At 41.7% G+C, this 20169-nt stretch overlaps 1 pseudogene; it reads left to right on the forward strand.

The window, feature by feature from the left end:
• Positions 1-13919: 13919 nt before the first annotated feature.
• On the forward strand, positions 13920-14887 carry LOC132533719 (protein SET-like; annotated as a pseudogene).
• Positions 14888-20169: the final 5282 nt, after the last annotated feature.

Raw genomic sequence — 20169 nt, forward strand, 5'->3', positions numbered from 1 at the left:
TCTGAGGGGGAATGCTTTCAGCTTCTGTCCATGGAGTATGATGTTGGCTGTTGGTTTGCTGTATATAGACTCCACTATCTTGAGGAATTTCCTATCTATTCCCATTTTTGTAGAGTTTTGAGCATGAATGGGTGTTGGATTTTGTCAAAGGCTCTCTCTGCATCTATTGAGATAATCATGTGGTTTCTGGCTTTGCTTTTATTGATGTGGTGAATGACATTGATTGACTTATGGATGTTGAACAAGCCTTGCATTCCTGGGATGAATCCCACTTGGTGATGTTGAACAATCTTTTTGATATGTTGTTGTATCCAGTTGGCCAAGATCTTGTTTAATATTTTGGCATCTGTGTTCATCACAGATATTGGTCTGTAGTTTTCCTTTTTTGTTCTGTCTCTATCAACTTTTGGTATCATGGTGATGTTGACTTCATAGAAGGTGGAAGGGAGTATTCCTGTTTCTTCAGTCTTATGGAAAAGCTTAAGAAGTATGGGTACTAACTGTTTCCTGAAAGTTTTGCAGAATTCATTTGTGAAGCCATCTGGTCCAGGACTTTTGTTGTTGGGAAGGTTCTTAATAACGGTTTCAATTTCTTTGTCTGTGATTGGTGCATTTAGATTTTGTAGTTCTTCTTGGTTCAGTTTTTGAAGGGCATATGCTTCTAGTAATTGTTCCATTTCTTCCAGATACTCTAGTTTGGTGGTGTATAGTTCTTTATAGAAGTTTCACAGAATTCTCTTGATTTCTCTGGTGTCAGTTGTGATATATCCTCCATCGTTTACAATTCTATTAATTTGAGTCTTCTCAAATTATCTTTTATGTTTGGTGAGTCTGGCTATGGGTTTGTCAATTTTGTTTATTCTTTCAAAGAACCAACATTTGGCTTCATTGGTCTTCTGTATGGTTCTTTTATTTTGGATGTTGTTTATTTCTGCTCTAATTTAGTGATTTCTGTCCTTCTGGATGCTTTGTTCCTCTTCCTCTAAGTCCTTGAGCTGTGCAGGAAGGTCGTTCATTTGAGCTTCTTCTTGGTGTTTAATATGTGATTGTTTGGCTATAAGTTTCCCTCTCAGTACTGCTTTAGCTGTGTCCCAAATGTTTTGATAGGTTGTGTCTTCATTTTCATTAGTTTCCAGGAACATTTGAATTTCCTGCTTGAGTGAGTCTCTGACCCAGTGGTTCTTAAGGAGCATGTTGTTTAGTTTCCAAATTCTGTGACTTTTAATAATTGTCTGTTTGTTGTTAAATGTTAGTTTTACTCCACTGTGGTCTGAGAAGATGCTTCGGATGATTTCAATGTTCTTGAATTTATTGATCCTGTCTTTGTGGCCTAACATATGGTCTATTCTTGAGTATGTGTTATGTGGATTTGAAAAGAAGGTGTATTCCAGTTTTTTGGGGTGAAGGACTCTGAAAATGTCCAAGAGGTCTAGTCTGTCAATCTCTTCATTCGATTCTCTTGTATCTTTGTTGATGCTCTGCTTTGTTGATCTGTCTAAGAGTGAGAGTGGGGTATTGAGGTCTCCCACTATTATTGTTTTACTATTGATATATTTTTGAAATTCTTTCAGTAAGTGCTTGACGTATTTAGATGGTCCCTCATTGGGTGCATAGATGTTAATGATTGTTAAGTCTTCTTGGCTGATTGGTCCTCTAATCATTATGTAATGTCCTTGCCTATCTTTTATTACTTTATGTAATTTAAAATCTATCGTGTCTGAGATGAGAATGGCTGTTCCTGACCTTTTTTGTGGTCCATTAGCCTGTATGATAGTTTTCCATCCTTTCACTTTAAGTCTGTGTTTATCTTGTTGTGACAGATGGGATTCTTGCAAGCAACATATGGTTGGATTATGTTTTCTGATCCATCCCCCAACTCTGTGCCTTTTGATGGGTGAGTTTAAGCCATTGACATTTATTGATATTATGGATTTAATGTATTGTAGTGCCATTGTTCAAAAAAAATTTTTTTGGTTGCTCTAATATATTGCCAGTATTATAGTGATGTTCTTGTTTATAAGAGGTCTTTCAGAACCTCTTTCAGGGTCGGTTTGGTGATGGTTGTTTATCTAAGAAGGTTTTGATCCCTCCATCTAGTTTGAATGAAAGTCTAGTGGGATATATTATCCTTGGTTGAAACCCTTTTTCATTAAGGCCTGATAGATATCTTGCCATTCTCTTCTGGCTTTTAGAGTTTGAGTGGAGAAATCTGCAGATAATCTTATGGGTTTTCCCTTGTATGTGACTTTTTGTTTCTCTCTTGCAGCCTTTAGGATCCTTTCTTTATCCTTACTCCTTCTCATTGTGACTATGATGTGTCTTGGTGTCTTCAGGTCTGGGTTGATTCTGTTTGGTACTCTCTGGTCCTCTTGAATCTTGATGTCCTTTCTGTTATTCGGGTCTGGGAAGTTTTCTTCTATTATTTCCTCTAGAATTTTTGCTTCCCCTTCCTCTCTGTCTGCCTCTGGCAGGCCAATTATGCTAATAATACTTCTTTTGAGGTCATCCCATATGTCTCTGTTGTTGTTTTCAGTGTCTCTCAATCTCTTTTTAAGCTCTTTCACCTCTTTCTTCGTTTTCTCTAACTCATCCTCTGTCTGACTAATTCTGTTTTCTGCTTCTGTTAGTCTGCTTTCCCTTGCCTCAGCTTCTTTCTTCATTACAGCTATTTCAGGTTTCAGTTCTCTAATTGCCTCAAGATAATCAGTATATTCCTTGGGGGTCTCAACTGTCGTTTCCCTAATACTACCATTCCTTTCCTCCAATGTTGTTTTCATTTATGTGATTAATAAGTTTATTATTGCTTGCAAGCTTTTCTCATCTATGGTTACTTCTGTCTGATTTCTAGTTTCTTCTCGGCTCTTGTCTTCATTCATTGGAGTAGCAGTTTTATTTGTTTTTGATCTACCCATTTTTTTGATTTATGTGTTTCTTTTTTAATGCTCTGTTGTTACTTAGTTGTTGTGTCTTGAGCACAAGCAACACTGAACTAAATACCTTTATGACAATTGCATTCACCAACCTCAGGAATTACAGTAGCAACTGAAGCAAGTATTGAAGCAGTTTAATCACTTCCAGTTAGCCAAACAATTTCTCCAGTCTGTGAAAAAATAGTAACCAAATGCCAGTGAAGAAGAAATAGAAAAGAAGGAAGGGATAGCAATAGACAGTTATGCAAATCTATTATCCACTGTATATTCTAGGGTTAACGAGAGGGGTAAGGGAAGTAGAGCAGAGATACACACATAGAGAGTCCACTCTGAGTCATATTTCTTCCACAAAATAATTCACAAATTCAGAAAGGCAAAGAAGAAGGAAGGAAGAAGTGTATGACAAGATAAAAAAAGAAAATGAAAAAAGAAAAAAGACACAAGTGAGAGAAAAGCGAAAAGATAAGAAAAAGAGCTGTAATCAAAGAGCAGTGAAAGGAAAGGCTTTATTTATTACTTTATTTTTAATTTAATTTAATTTGATTTTTTTAATTAGCTAGGAGGAGAAGGGAGGGGAGAGTCTGTAAAGGAGGTAGTAGTAAGGAGACAAGTTCCTCCCACAATAGATAAGATGCCCACTACCCTAGCAATTAAAGATACCCTAAGAGTTAATTCTGATCAACCTAAAGGGGGGAAGATATATGCCTTTATATAATATTAATAATAAAATAGAGCAGGGTAAAAAAAAAAACCCTGTCCCAGATTACCTCAAACCTCGTGATCAGAGGCAGCTGACTGTTAAGAATGAGAAGAAAAAAAACCTCAGGACTAGACAAGGATAGCTGAAATAGACAGTTATGCAAATCTACTATCCACTGTATATTCCAGGGGTGGCTAAAGGAGGAAGGGAAGTGGAGCAGAGACACTCGCAGTGAGAGTCCACACTGAGTCAGAATTCTTCCCCAAAATAATTCCCAAATGTGTATCAGTGACGTCAAAAAAGCACTCTGTTTGGTGGTGTGGGGGTTGGGGCCTGTGGCTTTGGAAGCTGTAGGATTAAGGAAGAAAGGGTGACAAGAATCAGAAAAAGAAAAAAAGAAAGAGAGAAAAAAGAAAAAGATAAAAAAAGAACAGTCATAACAGAAATGTGAAAGGAAAGAGATTATTTATTTATTTATTTTTAATTATTTAATTAGCTATGCGGGTTGAGGTGAGGTTGGTTGGCTACTTAGAAAGAAAAAAGGCCAGAGGTTTCAGAAGGCTATAGACTTAGAATGAATGATACTCCATGGTGGGACAGGAATTTGGTAAAGACAGAAGCTCAGCAGGGGATCCGGCTAGGAGCTGGTCCCCAGGGATTGGTTATGGGGGGGGGAAGGGAGGGGGTGTGCTTACTAATTAAAAGGAAATAATTTTTCCCCTTTTTTTCTACTCTATTTCTTCACCCAAATTAAGTTATAGTCACTGCTAGGACCCCTTATTGATTGGCCTACTAAAGGCAGAAAATCCTACCATTTCCAGAAGATGTGGTCAGAGCTCAAGCCACTAGCAGCTTCTCAGTCCACCATCTTCCAGGAGCCTCTCTGGCAAAAGTTCTTAGCAAAGCTTCAAGGCAGTTTAGTTCATGTGAGTGTCTTGTAATATGGAATTACTTGTCTGTTACTAGTGATTTGCGCTTTCAGAATAAGGCAAGACAGGAGGGAAAGTGCTTGGCAAAAAAATCTTTGCATTTCCACTTTAATTTTGATTACTCAAAAGTGAAAAAGTTTACGTCTGAAGGTAGAAATAAGCTGTATGAATGGAATGGATGGTTCCAGAAATTATCCTCATGGAGGAATGTAATTTGGAATCGACCAAGTGGACATGGGGGCTACGGAACCATACTGGGGCACAGTATTCTGCAGTGGAATAGCATAATGCCAGAGATGATGATCATAGTGTGGAAGCGCTCGTGCCCTATGAGGATCTGGCCAGTCTTGCAATGATGTTATTCCTCGCGCCCACCTTTGCTGCAGTTTTTATGAGATGTTTGTGAAATGACAGAGTACGATCGAGAGTAACGCCAAGATAGACTGGCTGGGCTTCATGCCGGATTCTCGTATCGCAAAGCTGCACATTAAACTCATGCGAGGCCGAGCCATGGTGTAGATGGAAAACAGATGATACTGTTTTTGCAGTGCTAGGGATTAGTCGACCGGACCTGCCAACATACGCGGATATCTTCGCCCACCCTGTCCAACGCTTGACGTCTTGTCACCCAATCTGGTCCCCTACGCCTACACTGAACTTCTCTGTTCCAGTCTCTTGGAAACAGAGTTGGCAGTCAGCTGAGGTAAAGACCAAACACCTCATCACAGACCCCTGCAAGCGTCAACCCGGCTTTGACCTAGCACGATATGATTGGGTCCTCCTCAATCACTATCGAACAGGCCATGGCTGGTGCGCTGCTATGTTCCATTGCTGGGGAGCCAGAGACGACCCGAACTGCCCCTGCGGCTACAGACAGACTATGACCCACATAGTCAACAACTGTCACCTCTCCAGATTCAAAGGAGGTCTCGAAACTTTACATCAGGCTCAACCTGACGCTGTTGACTGGATACGGAAGAAGGGCAAACGCTAGAAGAAGAAAAGCTGTATGAACAAAGTCAAATGAGAAATTTTACAGATATTTTTTTTTAATTTTTTATTTAAGAAAGGATTAGTGAACAAAAGCATAAGGTAGGAGGGGTACAACTCCACACAATTCCCAACACCCAATCCCCATAACCCACCCCCTCCCATGGTAGCTTTCCCATTCTCTATCCCTCTGGGAGCATGGACCCAGGGTCGTTGAGGGTTGCAGAAGGTAGAAGGTCTGGCTTCTGTAATTGCTTCCCCGCTGAACATGGGCGTTGACTGGTCGGTCCATACCCCCAGTCTGCCTCTCTCTTTCCCTAGTAGGGTGTGACTCTGGGGAAGCTGAGCTCCAGGACACATTGGTGGGGTCTTCAATCCAGGGAAGCCTAGCCAGCATCCTGGTGGCATCTGGAACCTGGTGATTGAAAAGAGAGTTAACATATGAAGCCAAACAATTTGTTGAGCAATCATGGATCCCAAGCTTGGAATAGTGGAGAGGAAGTGTTAGGGAGGTACTCACTGCAAACTCTAGTGTAGTCCTGCTTTCAGGTATATATTTTGCAGTAGTTTATGGATACGTGTGCACATAAGCTCTCTCTCACAGAAACTGGTGTATATCTAGGTTATGGGACTTTGTTAGAAAGTGAACTACCTGAGATGAAATTAGAGTGTACTATTAAAGGAAAGGTCTCACCCGAGTGATGAAGCTGAAGGGTTCTCATTCCACACGTGAAGTCTCTGGATACATTCTGAGGTGAAGCATGTTGAAGTAGCAATCGTTGCTTTGGTTAGGTTGTGATCGGCAGATGCAATGTTATTTGGTTTGGATTGGGAGATGCATACGGGAAAGTGGGCCCTATCCAAGGGTTCCAGGACTGGGGGAAGTAGGGGCTCTATAGTGAAGATGTGAGGTTCCTGCTGTCTTAGGGTTCAAAAAGACAATCAATAGTTAATATTATCATCACATTATTTGTTAATTGGGTTAACTTTGAAAAGTCCCTTTGTTATGGTGTGGGAATGGTGTTTATGTACACTCCTAGCAAAATGTAGACATATAAATCAGTAGCTAATTAATATGAGAGGGGGAAATCAATTGTATGTCTCAAAGTTTCTCAAAAGACAAACTGAATCTTTTTAATATATAGGCTATGTATTTGATATGCAGACTCTCTCAAAAGCCTAGACCAAGTAGATTAGAAGCTTCCAATAGCACAGCTATATACAAGATACTGGGTACTGTCCAGCAAATTTTACAGATATTATTCCACTAGCTTTAAATTCAGCACAATAAGTTTTCTTTCACAGAGATGCATTGCAAGGGTGAGTGGGAGGAGGGATGAGAGGAGAGACGGAGGGAGTAAAAGTGCACTACAACTGAACCAGAAACCTACTTTATGCACTCATTGCAATGGTGTAGGGAAATTGTGAGGATGCGGTTGAGCTTGGTGTGGGACCTCCCATTGAAAGATGGGTGTCTGGATGGCACGGCCATCCTGTTAGCCTCTCTCTCTCCACTAGAAACTGAGCAAGGAGGGAAACAACCAACAGGATCTGCCCCCCTGTCAGTATCCCTGCTTCACAAAGATCCTGCAGCCCCTGACACACAGCCCACTTACTCGTTTCCAAACCAGATGGTTAGCTTACTCAGGGGTTACTAGAAGTTCTTCTCTTTGATCGTATATGACCCATACATCATTGTTCTGCTCTCTGTCAAACAGTAACTTCAGGCCCTCTCCCAACCCACTCTGTTCCTTTGATCATACCTGATCCATCTTCTCTCTACCCTCAGGACTCCTCTCTGTCTTCTGGTCATTGATAACCCCATTTCCTCTTTCCTCCAACCAATTAAACCCTTTCTCAATAGTCATTAAACAAACCTTGAACTTTTCTCAATCTCTAACATTTCCCTCGTTCCTTAGATCACTCACTAGAGAAGTCCTGACCCCCTCCAGACCCCTTGCCTTCCTACCATATATGGAATATACATGTTACTTCCTCCTACGATCCCTTAAAAATCCTGCTTTCCTGTTAAATAAACAGATCATTCCTAAACATGGTCTCCAGATCATTTTATGTCATGTCACTAGCAATGGACACTGAGAGTTCCATAAGGCCCTACCCAGGCTGCCTCGATTCACATTTTCCTACGCACCTGCTCCTGGTGCACAACAGGGTGGACACGCCAGGGAATCTGTGCCCAAGAGAGGCCTCTCCTCAAAAGCCCGGAATTATGGGACAATAATCCTAATTATGCCTCTAGATCCAGCCACAGCCAGCAGAGGATGGCTGATATTGCTATCATATGCCCCACCCTTCTCTCTCTCTCTCTCTGTCTCTCTCAATTTCACATATATTACTTTTTATTTATTTAGTAATGAACAAGTACAAATTGAGATGGGATTAGAGACACACCTGTAGCTCTGCTCCACCACTCATGAAGCTTCCCACTTTAGGCAGGGACCAGGGACTTGAACCTGGCTCTTTGCACACTGTAATGTGTATACTCAAACAAGTGTGCCTGGCTCCCTGAGGGCTTCTACATGTAGTTACAAGTTACTTCATTCCATAATGACTAAGGAAGACTAAATAGACATCCTTGTCTTTTCTTATTTTGCAATCAGATATGGAAGAAATATCTTATCAAGCATTATGTGGTATGTCTAACCTTTTTTAAAGAATATTTTATCCACTTTAAAATATCAGTGCAGTAGTGTATGCAAATGAGCACACAAAGACCCAGGTGCAAGCCCCATCTCGAACTTGTGAGGTGGAAGCTTCCCTAGAAGTGAACCAGTGGTGCACTTGTGAGTCAATGTGTGTCTCTGTCTCCCCCTTCTCTCAATTTCCATATCTATACAGTAAGTTTAGAAATACAAAATACAATCTATCCATTCAACCCTATTCTGTAGTATTTTGTTTCCTAAATGAATTTTCTTTCTCTTAAGCCTTTGGAATTAAATATTTTTAAAGCAGTCAGTTGTCATGCATGAAGCCAGCCCTCCTGCTCCATCCTGCATTGCTGATAGTATGGCCTATTTACATAATGATTGTTTTGCCTAAAAGATCCCCACCCATCCCATTGATGTATCTTTTATTACCTCGAGACCCGCCCTGCATGCAGGGTAACATCAATCCCAAAAATGTAGTTGAGATCTTGATGGGGATAGCATTAAATTTGTGTATGGCTCTGGGTAGTATATTCATTTTGATGACGCTAATTCTTCCAACCCATGAACATGAGATATCTTTCCACATCTTTGTGTCTTTTTCAATATCCTTGAGTAGTGACTCATAATTTTCAGTATACAAGTCTTTTACTTCTTTGGTTAAGTGTATTCCTAGATATTTTTTGTTTTTATTGCTATAGTAAAAGGAGTTGACTTCTGGATTTCAACTTCTTCTAACTTAGTGTTTACATAGAGGAATGCCACTGACTTTTGAATGTTAATTTGGTAGCCTGACACCTTACTGTATTGCCTGATGACTTCTGAAAGCTTCTTGTTGGATTCCTTAGGTGTTTCTTTTTTTAATATTTATTTATTCCCCTCTGTTGTCCTTGTTTTATTGTTGTAGTTATTATAGTTGTTGCTATTGATGATGTTGTTGTAGGATAGGACAGATAGAAATGGAGAGAGGAGAGGAGAGGAAGACAAAAGGGGGGAGAAAGATAGACATCTGCAGACCTGCTTCACCAACTGTGAAGAGTCTCCCCTGCAAGTGTGGAGCCACGGGCTTGAATCGGGATCTGTATGCTGGTCCTTGTGCTTTTTGCCATGTGAGCTTAACCCACTGAACTACTTCCCAGCTCCCTGATTAGGTTTTTATATTTATACTCTCATGTCTTCTGCAAATAGGGAGAGTTTGACTGCTTCTCTTCCAATATGCATGCCTTTAATTCCTTGTTCGTGCCTGATTGCCATGACAAGAAATTCCAACACTATGCTGAATAGTACTGGTGATAGTGGGCAGCTTCCATTGCACTTGATGATGACAGGACTTGGGGCCTGGTGGTGTCTCATCTAGAAGAGTACACATTCTGCCATTTGCAAAGACCTGAGTTCAAGGTCCTCACCCGCAATGGAGATGATTGACAAATATTAGAACAGTTTTGCAGGTGCCTCTCCTGCTCTCTGTTTCCCTCTAGCTCTCACATTCTATCAAAGAAAGGACTGCCAGAAATAGTGGAGAATCAGGACACCAGGTTCCACAAAATATAGTAGTAAATATGGAAGGAATGAAGGGAGGGAGGGAAAGAGGGAGCAAGGGAGGAAGAGAGACAGAGACTAGCTTCATAGAGGAAGGAACTACCTCCATTTGGGGGAGTCTTTCCCACAGAAATTTCTTTCATTGCTCTCCTAACCTGCTCCCTGACACAAATGCTCAGTGTCAGGCCAAGAGCAATTAAACACTCTCTTTCCTCGGGAAATGGAAATGAGAGATATGTTCATCCCAGGCTGAGCTGCAGGAGAATGACTGGTATGAGTATAGGGAAGGCTATCCGTGATGGTCTGGCCTCTGCTTCCAGTTTGGGACCACACATTCCTGACCCTGGGTCCTGGGCCCCCAACAGACTGATGATAAACCTACACTGGGAGGAGTTCCTGCTTCAGACTGGCCCCTTCTTCCTCTACTAACACCACTGATCACAAAGCCAAAGCACATGGTGCTGATTGACAACTGTTCCTGGCCACTAAGGCTGTCCTGACGCTAAGCATGGTGGTGATGAAGGGCTGCATGGAGACCCCAGTTGGCTGGCTGAGATGTGCTGCCCGACCTCTCCCCACTAGAGTGTCCCTGCAAGTCCACCAAAACTTACTCTTGTTTGAGTTGTAGCAGTTCTACTTGCTCCAAGACTTCCTGGCTTTGTTGCTCTTTCTTGGCCAGTTGATGATTGGCATCTATTTGTTTTAGCAGACTCTGAGAATAGTCCTCTTGTTTTTGCAGAGATGACAGCAGCATTGGTGATAGGTCTTCAAAGATGTATGAATTCTAGGATGAAAGAGGGGCAGTTCCTTTCTTTGAGCTGAGCAAGGAAACAACTGATGGACTAGTAAAATAGCTGGCTTAAACAGTCATTGGTGAGACTTGGGTTTCAGGCCTGCCCCCTCCACACTGAAGGAAACCTCAGTGCTCTGGTTGCCATCACTATCTATCAAAAAGAAAAAATAATAATGTTTAAATGTGCCAATGAAGCAGCTACATGTTAAGCTCACCTGATCAAATGTGACTCTGAGAAAAACTGACCGGAGGTCATAGTTCTTTTATTCTTCCCTATGATGTGTGTGTGTGTGTGTGTGTGTGTGTGTGTGTGTGTGTGTGTGTGTGTGTGAGATCAAACACCAGGGCCACAGGTGTGCATCCACAAAGTCTTCCACTAAGCTCTACCACTGGCCCAATGCCCTGCATGTTGAACTAAGGCAATACTCTGGACTATCTATTATGTACAGAATTGTCAGTTTAACTAGATAATAGTTTGAAAATAGGATGATTTAGGCAAATAAAAAAAGGAACCATAGTGACTAAAAACATGAAAATGATGGTCAGACATGTTCACTACCATCTGAAATGAGGTTTCTTGAACCTTCTGCACCTACAGCTCACCTGAGGGTCTTACTCAGGAAAAGACCTCAGTTCTGGGGGTGTTCGGAGGGGCCCAAGATTCTATGGAATGAGCTCCCACCCAGAGAGAAAGTGTCACTCTTGTAAAGCCCACTGGCATCTCTTCAATCTGTCCTCCAGAGGGTGGGTTCAAACATTCCCAGACAGGGTTATATGCAAGAGAGAGGCAGAAACAACTCTTACAGAAAAAGTGTCATTTCTGGTTCCTGTGTGCTTTCATAGCTTCTGCGACTCCAAGGTTATTAGCTGTATTCTTCGTGAACTGTTTTTTTTTTTTTTTTTTCTGATTGTAGTCCAACTTTATGGGGAAAATTTTTTTTTAAATTAATAAATAAATAAAACACATGCTGGAAATGTATTTCTTTTTCTGGACTACTAATCTTTCTCTCTACAAAGGCTACGTTTCACAGGAGTTCAAATTATGGGCTTTTATATGTGTGTGTCTGTGTGTGTGTGTGTGTGTGTGTGTGTGTGTGTGTGTGTGTGTGTGTGTATGTCTGTGTGTTTTTTCCTAGCTGAGAGAAGGTTTTTAAGTCAAGGCCTTTCTTTTTCAAGCCTAAGGACTGGCTCAAGCAAGCAAGTAGAATGGCACCTGATAATGTGTGGCTGTCTATGTTCTTCCCTGCACTCATGCAACAGAGTAGAGCACACCCTCCATTCATCCTCCAAAACCCTCGCCAAAGCATTTATATAAGCTGTGAAGAGATCAGAAAGTAGCATCAGCTCCAAAATGTAGTGCACCAAACAAGACTTTAGTCTGCTCAGGGAAACCTGGTTCTTGAACACAGTGTCCTTGTCTTTCGTTATCAGCTATCTCCATAGAATCTGCTCGGTCTCTGGATCCTTTTTTTATGTTTCCTCCCGGCAGTACAGCAGGCTGTTGGCCTTGACACGATGCATGCACCCATAGCACAGCTCCTACAACGACACCAAGGGTCTGCTTGTACCTTTTTCTTTCTTACCTTCAGAATTCTTCCTGTGCTCTCCCAAGACTGGATTTCTCCAGAACTGTGTTTGATAAAAAGATGTATGAACAATGATCAGCACAATGTGTTTGATAGGTTGAGACCTCCGGTTGCAGGAGTGGCCACAATTCTGCTTGAAGTGCAGGGTCTACATGAACTCAGAACCCTTACTCTCCCAGCCCTATTTGTGTTCAGTGGCAGACACCCCATCATTTGCTTGTCTGGGGAGACCAGTACCTGCCCTGCTTTCTCATGATCCCTGCAAGATGTAGTCTCAGAGGTCTTAGGTTCTGTTTTGGTGTTCTTTGATGGACTATGGATGCGGTATTCTATAAGAAAACAACAACCACACAATTTCACATCTAGAGTAACTATCATCTAAGAGGCAAATATAGACAATGGAAGATGTCTCAGTGGTTCTTTTCAGGGATCTGCATTGCAGAAGTTAGGGATCTATGTGTCTGATAAGCCTGGACTTCAATCTCAGCATGCTTGCTTACAACTTTACTTTTGAACATTACGGACAGCACAGTCTCAGGCATAGAAAATGCGGTCAGCACACACACACACACACACACACACACACACACACACTGCCTGTGGAATTAACATTCTAAAGCAAAGTTACTAAACAAGGTAAGTGAAATCTCTAGTGTATTTGGAAACACTGATGACTATACAGTTCTACCTTCTTCCTGAGAGACTGTGAGCCCTGGACATCCCTGCTGTCCTCACTATGGAGCACAAATGGTGGGACACTCTGTGAAGGCATGAATGCAAATATCTAATATTTCTGAATCAAGATACAACTCAAATTACATTTAGTAAAGTGTGCACTTCCACCCCCCCAAAAAAAAAACAGCCTGTTACCTTTTGGTTCTTGTTTTTGTAAAGACAGACTTATTAAGCTCCAAGGTGATAAGCAATGTTACAGGTGCAATATTTCCAGAGGCTGGAATGGGTTTTTAACCTGGAGGTTTAGGTAGAAAGTTGACTGCAGAATTAGAGAGAGAGAGAGAGAGAGAGAGAGAGAGAGAGAGAGAGTTGGTTTCCTTTCAAACTTTTCATTTTAGGCTTTAGAGGTCATATAGATACACTGAAGAGAGAATAATACAATAGGAACCTATAATACATTCTTACTCTACACCAACAGTGCTAAGTGCTTAATATAATGCATAATGGGCAAGGGATATAGGAAAGTTTTTATGCAAAATTATTTTTTGTGTCTGACGCTTTGAGGTGACAGGTTCAGTTCCTGGCAGAGGGGGGGAGAGATAGAGAGGGAGAGAGAGAAATAGGGGGGATAGGAGAGAATGAAAGAAGATTGCATAAATAGCAACTTAAGATAACAAAGAAAATCTCTAAATCGAAGGACCAGTCCTCAAAAGGTTGTCTGACAACTTCTAGGTATCTCGAGCACCTAAAAACAAACAAACAAACAAACAAAAAAAAAACTTTGGATTTCTCCATATGCTTCAAGCAAAGTCACGAGTCACAGACATGAGGACCCTACTAATTTCTATTAAGCCACATAGCTCAGTTTAGAACTACAACTCAGGATATATATAATGGAACACGGTACATTCAGCTCACTTGATGCATTTCTTTCACCTACCTAGGCCATCCTCCTTACCCAGCAGACATCTGAACTTTGACTCTTTGAAGTAGTAGAGAGTCAGCAAAGAGTCTTAGTTGAGAATCTCAGGGATTAGAATTAAGGTGAGATAGAAAATTCTAGAAATCTCCTAGCTGGCTTGTTCATTAAGTCTATTTCATTCTGTACTAAATGGATATATTCCATTGCTTCCTGTTGCTTTTTCACCAAGCTGCTTTATGGGGAGTGACAATTTTGAAGGTAGAACAGAAATATATCAAACTCTGCCAACCATTTTTTCAGAAGAGATCAGAATTGATGGCCAATATGCCAAAGTTTGGGGTAGCATTTGTCAACCACCCACAGGTGTCTACACTGCTTGGGGAAGAGGATGAAGAAGCGCTGCATTACCTGACAATAGTTGAAGTGACAGAATTTGAAGATAGTGAATCAGGTAACAGAATAGACTTTTATTTTGTTTAAAACCCTTACTTTGAAAATAAAGTTCTCCCCAAAGAATTTCATCTGAATGAGAGTGGTGATCCTTCTTTTTGAAGGATCCACTGAAATCAAATGGAAATCTGGAAAGGATTTGATCAAATGTTCAATTCAAACACAAAATAAAACCAACAGGAAGAGACAGCATGAGGAACCAGAGACCTTCTTCACCTGGTTTATTGACCATTCTGGTGCAGATGCAGGTGAGTTAAGAGAGGTCATTAAAGATGGTATCTGGCCAAATCCACTACAATACTACTTGATTCCTGATATGGATGATGAATAAGGTGAGGGGGAAGATGATGATGATGATGATGATGAAGGAGAAGAGGAAGAAGGATTAGAAGATATGAAGAAGTGGGGGCCTGGTGGTGGTGCACATGGTTGAGCTCACGTGTTACAATGTGCAAGGACCTGGGTTCAAGCCCCCAATCCCCACCTGCAGGGGGTAGAGCTTCACAAGTGGTGAAGTAGTACTGCAGGTGTCCCTCTGTCTCTCACCCTCTCTATCCTTCCCTTCCCTCGTGATTTCTGACAGTCTCTATCCAATCAATAAATAGATAATATTTTTTTAAAAAAGAAGATATGAAGGAGATGAGGATGAAGGAGAAGAAGATGGTGACTAGGGGGAGGAAAGAGAGGAAGATGAAGGATATGACTAATGAAACACTGATGAATTTCAGCATTTTAAAATTTTCTCCTGTCCCTGGGAGCAAGTTGTATTCTTTATTTTTTTCCATTTTTTCCCTCCCTTGTACACAGTCACCCTGTCTTTGAGGTCTTCTCTCTCCTTTATACGATAGTTATCAACTTATTGGGGGGGGGGATACTTTGATAAGAATAGTTGAAAAGAATCTCTATCCTTTTCTGTTCCAAACTAATATATTTTTTCATTTAAAACATTTTTAAGAAAACCTGTATCTTTCTGCAGTTAGCAGAAAGACAGACAGCTTTGTGTTGTTGTTGTTTTTCATTATTTTTATTTATAAAAGGAAACACTGATAAAACCATAGGATAACAGGGGTAAAACACCCTCATCCTTTTTCAACAAAAACTTTTGGAATCAATATCACCAAGCTCTGTGGGAACAAAAAACAACTTTCTGCTCCTTCAGCTCTGCTAGAAGCTGGGCGCTTCTGTGTAGTAGTGCATAGAATTCTCGCTTTTTTCCTCCTTTCTCTCAGATCTTGAATCTGAGGGGATCATATGGCAAAGCAGGCACCTTCCCAGTTTTTGTTTGTTTGCTTGTTTTTGTTTTTGCCTCCAGGGTTATAGCTGGGGCCCAGTGCTGGCACTACAAATTGACTGCTCCTGGTGGCCATCTTTTGTCCATTGTTGCTGCTGTTATTCTTGTTACGACTGCTGTTAGACAGGACAGAGAAAAATTGAGAGGAGGGGAAGTTGGAGTGGAGGAGAGAAAAACAGACATCTGCAGACCTGGTTCACGGCTTGCAAAATGACTCCTCCCTCCCCCGCAGGGAACTGAACTGGGATCATTGTGCACATCCTTGTGCTTCACACTATGTGTGCTTAACCCGGTGTACTAGCTAGTTTTGAATCCTCATTCCCAGACTATTCCAGTCTGACTATTCCAGTCTATTTTCAGTCTGAAAATGTAATTCAGGAGCTAGGTGGTGACACACCAGTACAGTGCATATGACACTGCAGAAGGACCTGGGTTCAAGCCTCTGGTCCCTAGCTGCTGCAGGGAGGGAAGCATCATGAGTGATGATGCAGTGCTGCTGATGCTACTGCTGCATATGTTAGTGCTGCAGATGTTCCTTCCCTTTCTTCTCTAATTCTCCCTTCCCTCTCAATTTCTGTCTCTATCCAACAAATGAATAAAGAAATGAAATAGTAAAGAAGTGAGTGCAGATGTAAAAATAAAAATGCAATTTCATCAAACTTTGAGCTGTGGGAGTATCATAGCCAATGAGCTTTATCAGAGTTGAACTACCGTTAACTGGAGAAGAAAACCATCATAAAATTCCTTTTAAGAATCCCAATTGCCAGGAGCCATTTCTCTGCTTGATAGATGATAAGCTTTGAGATAATGGAACCCCTCAAGACAAGTGTTAATTCCCCCCTGGGCAGGCCATTTCTCCTCAGGTAAACCATTTATCAGTAATCAAGTGAGTCAACACAAGTGAGTCAACACACAGTTTGGTTTCCGCCATTTGTTGCAAGGAACATTCCGCTTTGAAGTTTGCTCCCCCTCCCCCCTCCTCCAGCATTCCCTTTCCTTCCCCAAAGCCTTATAATGCCTGGGAACACAATAAAATTTTGCAGCTTGATCAGAAACCTGTCCTGCTGTCATTCTTTCGTGTCTCGTGTCCCTTTCATTCCAGGTCTTTTTGGGTTCCTAGCCCCTGCTCACCACCCTGCTGGTTGGGGCACCAAATGTTACAAATAATCTTCTCAGTCACACTGAAAGTCACAGTAGATTAATTCAGAACCTGATACCAACTGCATTTCTATCAACAGAGCTTCTTGACCCATGACAACTAAACACGATCAGGGCAGGTTAAGAAATGTACACATTGGAAGTCCGGGGATAGCGCAGCAGGTTAAGCGTACATGGCGTAAAGCACAAGGACCGGTATAAGGATCCTGGTTCAAGCCCCTGGCTCCCCACCTGCAGGGGAGTCGCTTCACAAGCAGTGAAGCAGGTCTGCAGGTGTCTATCTTCTCTCCCTCTCTCTGTCTCCCACTCCTCTCTCCATTTCTCTCTGTTCTATACAAACGATAACATCAATAACAACAACAATAATAACTACAACAATAAAAACAACAAGGGCAACAAAAAGGGAAAATGAATAAATATTTTTAAAAATCTTAAAAAAAGAGAAATGTACACATCAAGGGTGGGTTGGTGGCACAGTTGGATTACACATGACTATGCACAAGGACCCAGGTTCAAGATCTCAGCCCCCAACTGCAGGGGGTGGAGGGGGGGAAGCTTCAGGAGTAGTAAGGCAGTGATGCAGGTGTCTTTCTTCCCCCCTCAGAATTTCTCTATGTCCTATATAAGAAAACTAAAATAAAACAAAATAAAAAAAAAAGAAAGCAGACACTGTATTACTGAGTCTCCTTGCATAAAAGTTCCTAAAATACTGGTATCTTCCCTTATGTATAAATGGTTCAACAGATGCTGACAGTATACCAGACATTATACCAGAGGCTATGAATACACATGCTCACATATAACATATACCTATGATTTCATATCAATACTTTAAAAGAAGCATTATTCTTGGAGGATGTTAAACGGAAATGAACTCAATTTCTGTACTTTTTCTGAAAACCTAAATTATTTATTTATTAGTAAGACACAGGTTATGGAGGAGGAGAGGGAGGCAGAGTGAGAACCAGAGCATCACTCTGGCATGAGATGCCAAAGCTTGAACTCAAAACTTCTTGCATGAGAGTCCAACATCACCTCTCAGGTACACAATCACCTTTAAAAAAAAAATGACATACAGGGCAGGGGTAGATAGTCTAATGGTTATGCAAAGAGACTCATGCTAGAGGCTCTGAAGTCCCAGGTGATCTAAAATAAGTATTTAAGATATCACCGAATGAATGAAATCTTTAAATAAAAAACAGATTTATAAGTATCCAAGGAGTCTCTAAAACAGCTGACTCAAGTACAGAGTTTTGTCATGTGCAAGAGCCAGGTTCCAGGCCCGGCCCAGCGCACTGGAGGAAGCCGCGCTGCTGTGGTCCTTAACACCATTCAACAAAGAGTCTGCAACACTGAACAGCAGCAAGAAAGCAGAGCTCTGGGACATTTCCAGGCGGCTTCCAAGGTGGCGAGCCAGGCTGCCTCCAGAGTATTCCTGACCATTTCAGGGGGTGACCTCGCCCCTGTCACACAATCTAGCCCAGTGGGCATCCTCTCTGGGGACCTTACAAGGAGTCCTGCTACCGACCAACACAGGGCGACTGGGGAGAAACTTAGGTCCGGCTTGCCCTGGACTCCTCCAGGCTACACCCGGCCGGGTAGGTCTACACTGTCCGAGCACGGGGGTCGTTAAAAAAACAGGGTCCTCAAACCAGATGAGAACTCCCGACTGCCGGCGGGTGACAGGAGCTCCGGCAGAGGTCTACACTGCCAGCCACACAGCTTGACCTGGGTGGGAACTGGAGCTCCTGGAGAGGGTGGTGAGCAAAGAAAGGCCCAGCCAGGATGCGCCTGCAGAGGCCAGGTTTGGGGCCAGACATCCCTGCTCCCCGCCCAGCCTGGCCTCAACACCACCCCCACCCCGCCCTTCCTCACCAGTCTCCCAGCCACTAAGCAGTGAACATGGCGGAGACCCTGCGCCAGCTGGCGGGTGGCCAAAACCTTTGATGAGTCGCGGATATGCCAGGCCATGTGGGGAGGAATTCTGTCCAGCAGATGCAGGAGGCTCAAGGGCCCATACTACAGGGCCACCCAGTGCATGACCTCTGTCCTCCCTCACAACTAGCGACCCACCCTGGGAACCAGTACTTCCGGGCAATGTGCCAAGCTCTGCCACTACAAGTGAGTGACAATCATCTATAGTGTGATTTTCTTTGGGCGGTGGGAGGGTGCATTCAATTTTGTAAACCGCTACTAATCACAATTTTCAAAAAGGAAAAATTAATGTGCAATATGGTGTATTATCATGATCGTTGTTATATAAATAAGGGCCATAAACCTAAAAAAAAAAAAAAAACTTGTCAAAAAAAAAATCAGTCTTTGTGTTTTGTGATCACCTGACTTTTCTTTCCAGATCTTGAGAGAGAGAATCAGACATCTCTTTCTCTCTTAGGTACATGTGCTATAAAGGATGAAACTCACAGGACTTCATCCTTGGGATTCCAACACCCTGTCCACTGTACCACCTCCCAGATGGCATTTTAGTTTCTACCTGCTTTACAGGCCTTCTGTATTGCCTCTGCTTTAGATACACTCATTTCATCTGCTGTCTCCGGATATTCTGGGATTTTATGGTCTTTTACCTTCTGATTTCATTTTTGTTTCTTAAACATAAATATATGAAAAATCATGTTGCCTTTGGGATAAAACAGCGATTGTCAGCTCTATGATATCCTCAACCAATTATTCTTAACCAATTTACAGGTGAAATAATTCACTTTAGGCATACTTGACATCATTGTTAGCCTTCTGCATTTGTTTCTACTTCTAAGTTCATTCCTTCTTTAATATTCCCACTAAAAGTCCTATGGCAATATTTTACATATTACTAAATATTTTGTATTCAACTGTAGTCAGGAAATAGCTCATGAAATAGATGAGCTTATTGAGTGTGAGGTCCTGCATTCAAACCAGGTATGAAACAGGAGTACCAGAGATCACATGGAGAGTGGGAGGAGTGGCAGGAGAGCTCCATGAATGGTGGCATGGTGCTAGGTGTCTCTCTAGATAAATGGAAAGAAAAAAATGTGCTTGGGTACACTCACAGTCCAGAGTTTATTCCTCAGGGAACACTAATAAAATTATATATATATTAGAATTTGCAGGCCATCAAAATAACTCACTTTAATAGTGTGGTGTGGGTGGGGGGAGATAGCATAATGGTTATGCAAAGGTCATAATGGTTATGCCTCAGGCTCCAAAGACCCAGGTTCAGTCACCCACACTACCAAAAGCCAGAGCTGATCAGTTCTCTGGTTAAAATAAATAAATAAATAAATAAATAAATAAAATAGATTAATACTGGGATGCTCTGACATGCCTAGAACCTAGGTTCAAGCCCAGCTCCCTCTGCATTGGAGGAAAGCATTGGTGATGAGTCTATTTGAAAGTCAGGTCAGAGTAGTGCAGCCATGCTGACAAAATTTTAAAACTAAAATTTTTAATAAAATTAAAAATGTATTTACGGTTTAGTGTAGGCTACATTCCAGTTGCTTTACATGTGTTAACTGACTGTATGGATACAATAACCCTATGAAGCTT

The sequence above is a fragment of the Erinaceus europaeus genome, chromosome 17 (assembly GCF_950295315.1).
Source record: "Erinaceus europaeus chromosome 17, mEriEur2.1, whole genome shotgun sequence".
Lineage (NCBI taxonomy): Eukaryota > Metazoa > Chordata > Mammalia > Eulipotyphla > Erinaceidae > Erinaceus > Erinaceus europaeus.